Source organism: Jatropha curcas, unplaced genomic scaffold, assembly GCF_041381405.1.
Source record: "Jatropha curcas cultivar XTBG-Jc1 unplaced genomic scaffold, XTBG_Jcur_1.0 HiC_scaffold_86_pilon, whole genome shotgun sequence".
NCBI lineage: Eukaryota > Viridiplantae > Streptophyta > Magnoliopsida > Malpighiales > Euphorbiaceae > Jatropha > Jatropha curcas.
Genome location: NW_028322347.1, coordinates 6503 through 13004, shown reverse-complemented (window position 1 = coordinate 13004; position 6502 = coordinate 6503).

Genomic DNA, 6502 nt, shown 5'->3' with positions numbered 1-6502 from the left:
CCATGAAATATTGAAAAATACTTGAAAGAAGCAAATAGAAACCTATAAATATATTCAAGATTTCTATATGAATTAAAGAAATCTTATATGGGTATAATCGTCTTAATGAAATTTATGATTGAGAAAAAAATATTATATTATTATATTATTTATTGAAAGTCATATGCTTCATACTTTTGACATTTACGTTATATCTATCATGAGTAAGGTAATCCTTGATTATTGAATATTTATTGAAAGAATATTATAATAATGATGTTATATATTTATAAAGAGATTTGGATGCATTTGTCATTATTTGGTTTATGATATTATTGGAACTCCTGAAAGCTGCCATAGATTATAGATTCATCAAAGGAAGAGTTTGAGATAAAAGACATTGAGAATATAAAGTTTTGTCTCAGCCTAAAGATCAAGCATTTCATAAATGAAATTTTGTCTATGAATCCATATATATGGGTAAGTTATTAAAATGATATTATGTGGATGTTAATGGCTATTAGGTCACTTGATAAGGAGATAACTATTTTCATTTGAAAAAATTATGAAGAACTTATTGGTCTTAAAATCCATTTCTTTTAAACTCTCAAATAAAATAAGAAGATAGTTTTCACCTTTGTTTTGTTATAATTTGTTTAATAAATTTGAATATATTTATTTACTTTTTAATCTTTCTTAACTTAGTTACTCATTATTAATTCTTTTATTATTTATGCATAGTAGAAAACTAAATGAGGTTGAAAAAAAAATTGAAAAAAAGTAATCTAACTCCGGTTTCAAAACGGAACAAGCGGTTTTAAAACCATATAAGAGGAAGTTCAGTTCTAGTTTCACCTTCTTTAAACTAGAATCGACGGTTTTGAAATTGAAATCGGCGGTTCTAAAACCGTGATTATACCTACCATGCGCTCAACTTGTACCAAGTTGAATGAATTGTAAGTGAAGTTTTCATCTCTTGTTCTGAATTTTTACTTATTTTTAAGGTAAATAAAAAATAAACAATGCATATATGAAAAGGTTAAGGAAAACCTACATATGATATATGCTAAATTGAGGTTCAAATTTCTTTATAACTAATATGAAAATGAAATTAATATTTTTAATCTTGACCTGAGGAATTCTTGAAATTGACATTTTCTTTATGGACATAGTAACTTGTTATATCTATATAATATATAATTTCTAAAGAATAAATACTTATGTGACAACATATCAAAATATTGAGATAATGATGTGGTATTTTATTATCATTAATCTTTTTTGCATTTAATAAAAATTAATTTTTTATTAAATAATAGTTAGAAAATTATAAATCTAATAAAATAATTTCACTATAATTAAAATTTTTAACATTTAATGAATATTAAATTTTTAATAAATGGTTTTTCCTATAAAAAATAAATAAAATATAATATATTTATATTATAATTATAGTTAATAAACATAATTAAATAATATTAAAGTAACATAATATAAATAACAATAATTTTTTTATAATTTATCCATTAAAATAAATTTCAAAAATAAAAAATTACATAATTCGCGCATTTCACCAGTACATGTCTAGTTAAATTAATTGTTAAAACATCAATAATAAATTTAAGAGGCACAAGACCTCACTTCTGAAAACCAGACAAAAAATAAGATGCCCTAGCCAAACAGTGAACTACATAATATGCTGATATTTTAACATAGGAAATAAAGCATTGACTAAGCTCTTGTAACAAAGAAACCCAACCTGAAATAATCAAAACCAAAATAAGAAATATCTTCAACTCCATTCTCAACTAACTGCACTACCTGTAGAAACTTTTTAATAAAAATATAGGTTTATCATTCTAAAAAGTTGATTATACATTCCTAATTGTTAGATTTTTTTATTCCTAATTTTATTGGATATTTTAAAAATAAAATTTATATTGATATTGAAACTTGGTTAATTTTGATTTTAATAAATAATTTATATTTATTGCTTAATTTATTTTAAAATTTTAACCTTTAACAATATTTATATAATTAATTATTTTGGTAAATCTATGAGATAAGAAAAAAAATTGTTGAAACTTATTATCATGTTGAATTAAATATTACAATTAAGTTCACGTTTGAATTCTTAATTGTGTTGAACTAATTTTCTTTTATTAGGATTTTGTGTAGCTTCACTTAATTGCAATTTATACTTATTTGATTAATTTTCCTTATCCGTGAAATATTTTATTATTTTTCTTAATGTTTTCAATTATATTAAATGATTTACTTTAATGTACACATCCAAAGGAAATGTCGGTGATATGAAAAAGAAAATAAAATTTATGAGAATAATAGTTGGAATGAGAGTAAAGAATTGACTGATAAGAGATTTTTTAAAAATAACCAAAGAACAAAGCGAATTAATTATTATTGGTTATAACTATTAGGAACCAGATAATATTTTTAATATGACTCCCGAAACACTATCAATAATCTTGCTTGATACAATTAAAATTTGATAATCAAATAAATAAAATAAAATTTGTTAGTGAAGTAAAATTAAAAGCTCTGGTAATTATATGATTATTGTTTTTCTTTGAGAATTATAATTGATTGATTTTTCTAAATTAATTAAGTTAATTAATTTTATTTTCAATTAACTAAAGTTTAATTCAATGATCAAAATAATAATAGCGTTTTAGAGTTTTAATATTTGATAAATGATTTTTATGAAAACGATACTCATGTTTTGCCTTTTTTTTCTTTTAAATATATTGACTACAAAGATATTTGGCTTCTTTTGAAGCTATGGAGTGTAACACTGGCACTCCATCGCAAGTAGTAGCGGAAGCCAATTTGTCTCGAAGATTGACCCTAAGTTGCTTGTAGTCAGTCTTATCATAACCAGCGATACGAGTAACAGTAAAGCTCACGGAGGGAATTGCATCTAGCGGTAATCAAAATTACTGACTGAACCAAATTAAAAATCAAATTGACGCATTTCAGTTCGGTTCGATCTAATGCCCAAGAGAGGTTTGGTTGGTTGGTTCGTTTGGTTTTTGAACCGAATTTGTTGCACAGTTCAATTTGGTTACATAAATATTTGGCGGTTTAACCTTAGAATCGAACCGAAATGGTAAAAATTGACAAAATAGACCGAACTGACTGGTTTGATCTGGTTGGTTCGATTCATATACAAACTTCGGTCCGGTTTGATTTATTGTAAAGAAACTCAGTTTATATTTTGTGGCTTCAGTTCGGTTTGTTCAACCATTTGCTCAGCCCTAATTGCATCGACTGTGTATTTATGGATTGCAAATGGATTGATTTTAGGAGTTCAATCACTAACTTTTCTGTTTATTTCGGCTGTTCAATCATTGCTAGAAATCTAAAAAGTAAACTATAGTTTCTAGATCTTCTTCAGAAGTAGAGGATAGGGCAAAAGCTGCCACCACTTGTGAGATTCAGTGGCTTAAGTATCTCCTTCAAGATGTGCATATTTCCCACCCTCAACCAGCCAGTGTGTAATGTGACAACTAATCAGCACTACACATTGCTGCTAACCCAACCTTCTATGAACGTAACAAACACATTGAGTTAGACTACAACATTATCAGGAAGAAACTCAAACTTGACTCATTCATCTCCTCCCTATATCATCTTATGCCTAGCTAGCAGATATCTACACGAAACCACTCTCCATTTCTTCTTTTCGATCTATCATACTCGAGCTGGGAATGTTAAACCTTCATTCTTCAGCTTTTGTGTGTGTTTTTTTTTTTTTTTTTTGGGGGGGGGGGGGGGGGGGGGAGGAGGGGGTGAGGATTAGTAGCCAACACTCTAATTAATGAAATGAAGAGTTTTGGGCACACAAAGACACAAGTAAAATAAGCAAAGGCTTAAATAAATGAAACGGGTGTGCTTTGTGATATTTGTTCTAGAAGGAAGTCAGTTAGATGAGTTAGTTAAGATTGATCCTAGTTAGCATCTAGATGTTAGTATGCAGTTATGGATAACGAGCTTCATCAAGCTCAATATTCTGTATATAACACAAAACAAATTATCAATAAGAAGAATTCCAAATTTTTCCGTTTTCTGTTTTAGATATTTTCTATTAATGAGGAAAAGATGGTTTTTCTTAGTGTTTCACATCATCTGCTTCCATAGAGATGGAACTGGTTCCCTTTTTTCATCTCTCTTATTCATCATAAAGTTGGTATTTTACTAGCTTTTTATAAAAATGGCATTTAGAAAAAAGTATTTATGGAAATGGTGTTCCCTCAAAAGTATTTATAAAAATAGTCTTTTGTTGGCATTTCAAAGGCATTTGTTACAATCATAGTGTAACAAATGCATTATTAAACTAATAGCAAATGTAATAAGTTTTATTTTTTTTTCTTTTAATATTGTCCAGCACTTTATTGAAAAAATATTCTCTCTCCTTCTCTTCTTGTTAAATGTTACACTAAAAGTGTAACAATGTTAGAATATATTCCCTCAGTCAAGATTCCCATGCAAAGAATGGGATTCCCACCACAAATTTATATGTGCTAGGTGCATTTGTTACACTTACAATCCACAGTTGAGATTTCCTTGCGCTACTGCTAAAATTCTCACGCAAATTCATATGTTCTATAGTGTAACAACCTATAAACTATTGATATTGTTACACTATAAGTTAACGACCTATAAAGATAAAACACATATTATGTCATTATTAGCGTAACAATATGTTTTATTTATACAATTAAACTATGCATGTGAATGGTTTGATGTTATGTAAGAGATTTTAGTCTCTTGAATGAATAGGAAAGAGGGATGGCGTTTGTGAACTAAATTCTTTATTTCTCTTTTTTTGAGAGAGGAAGAGGCCCCGCTAACATTCCTTGATATCAATAACTTTATGGATATGTGCTAGCTGATGCCAACTTCTTATCTCTATAGCCTCTATATCTTTGAATAACTGATAAATTTCTCCTTTTTTTTTTTCAGTAGTTAAAGTCATCATATTAGTAACTTCCCAAGTCTTATATGCCTCAGAGAGGTGATTGTGATTAGAGGATGGAGATTGGGCTAGAATTAAATTCCTTTAAGCTATGTCCTCGTCAGAAATAGAGAAATCTTTAGTGGAATTGTCAGAGAATGTTGCGAATCAATGGTAGGGTCCAAGGCCAATGATTGTTTCTTAAGAGATGCCTTATAGGACTTTTTGCTTTCTTTTTCTTTCTTTATAACACAATGAATGATGTGTGCATTTCATACATACATATTATATCTTTAATTCTCTAGTTTAGTCCAATTTTAGGAACTTTTAATAAATTGAAGTTAATTTTTGCATGCATTGTGCATATTTTACATTTGTCTTGTCTTATAGTGTAGGTCCCACCTTTTTTTAGGGAGAAAACCCTAAAGCAAGGGGCATTTCATTCATTTGGATCATTTTACAAGAGGAAGATCTAGCGACGAAAATCATGACCGGGCCACTGGTCATGCTTTATCCACTTGAGAGTCAGAAGCATTCTGGTAAAATATACTGGCATCAACCGGCCATGTATTCTCCTCCAATAAGTCAGAATACTCACTATAAAATATACAGCCAGTCAAACATCTGTATAAATCAATGTTGCGGTAGGGGCACTAACCGTATATTTCAGTTGGGTTCCAACTGCAAAACTCCTTCCTTTTGTCCGCCCGTATGATGAGCCGTTGTATTTTCCAAATCATAAAACCAACACATGAAGTACAACCATGGCATCAACTGTATTATCTCCTCCGTGGCACTAAAAGTGAATAGATTCGATCAGAGAATGTCTAGAATGCCCTCATATCACCACCGGCACTATAAAGAGAAACGTGAGATTCAGAGAGAATCAAGAAGGCTAGGGAGCAGCTCAGATTAAGAGAAGCACGAATTTGAAAACCCTAGAAAAGAGAGCCACTTGGAACTCTTTCATCTCTTGCTAAAAGAACTCATCCATAGTTAGCAAGAGGAACAGAGTTTCATTCTATGTCTTTTGTGGTGGATCAAGGATGGGTTCTACAGTTATCTTTTCTTCTTAATCTTGTGGGTTGTAATTTGAAGATGATTTCTGAGTAGTTCCCTTAGCTAGTGTTGGGTGAAACCCATTAGACAACATTTAGGTAATCACTTTCCTTATTTTTAATCTAAATGGATGTTTTTCTTGATTCTTGTGTGTGTGCTTAATGCTTATAAATATGATAAAGCTCCATATTTGTATGAAAAGAAATGAGAGGATGAAGAACTGGAAGGTGAGGTCCCTTGTTGGACTGGAACTCACACATGAACCTGAGGAGATTGACTTAGGAATAAGCTATTCCTTTGAGGATCTAGGGAGAGTCACAGAGAGTAATGGGGTTGAAATCATCATTATACCACGAAAGTACGTGTTCTTTTGATTTCAGAATGTTTATTTTTACTTGAAAGAGGGCATAGATATTATTGGACTCCTCCCCCTTCAAGATGCATACCTTAATAGGTCGAAAATGGAATTTTGAGTTTCATAATGTTGTT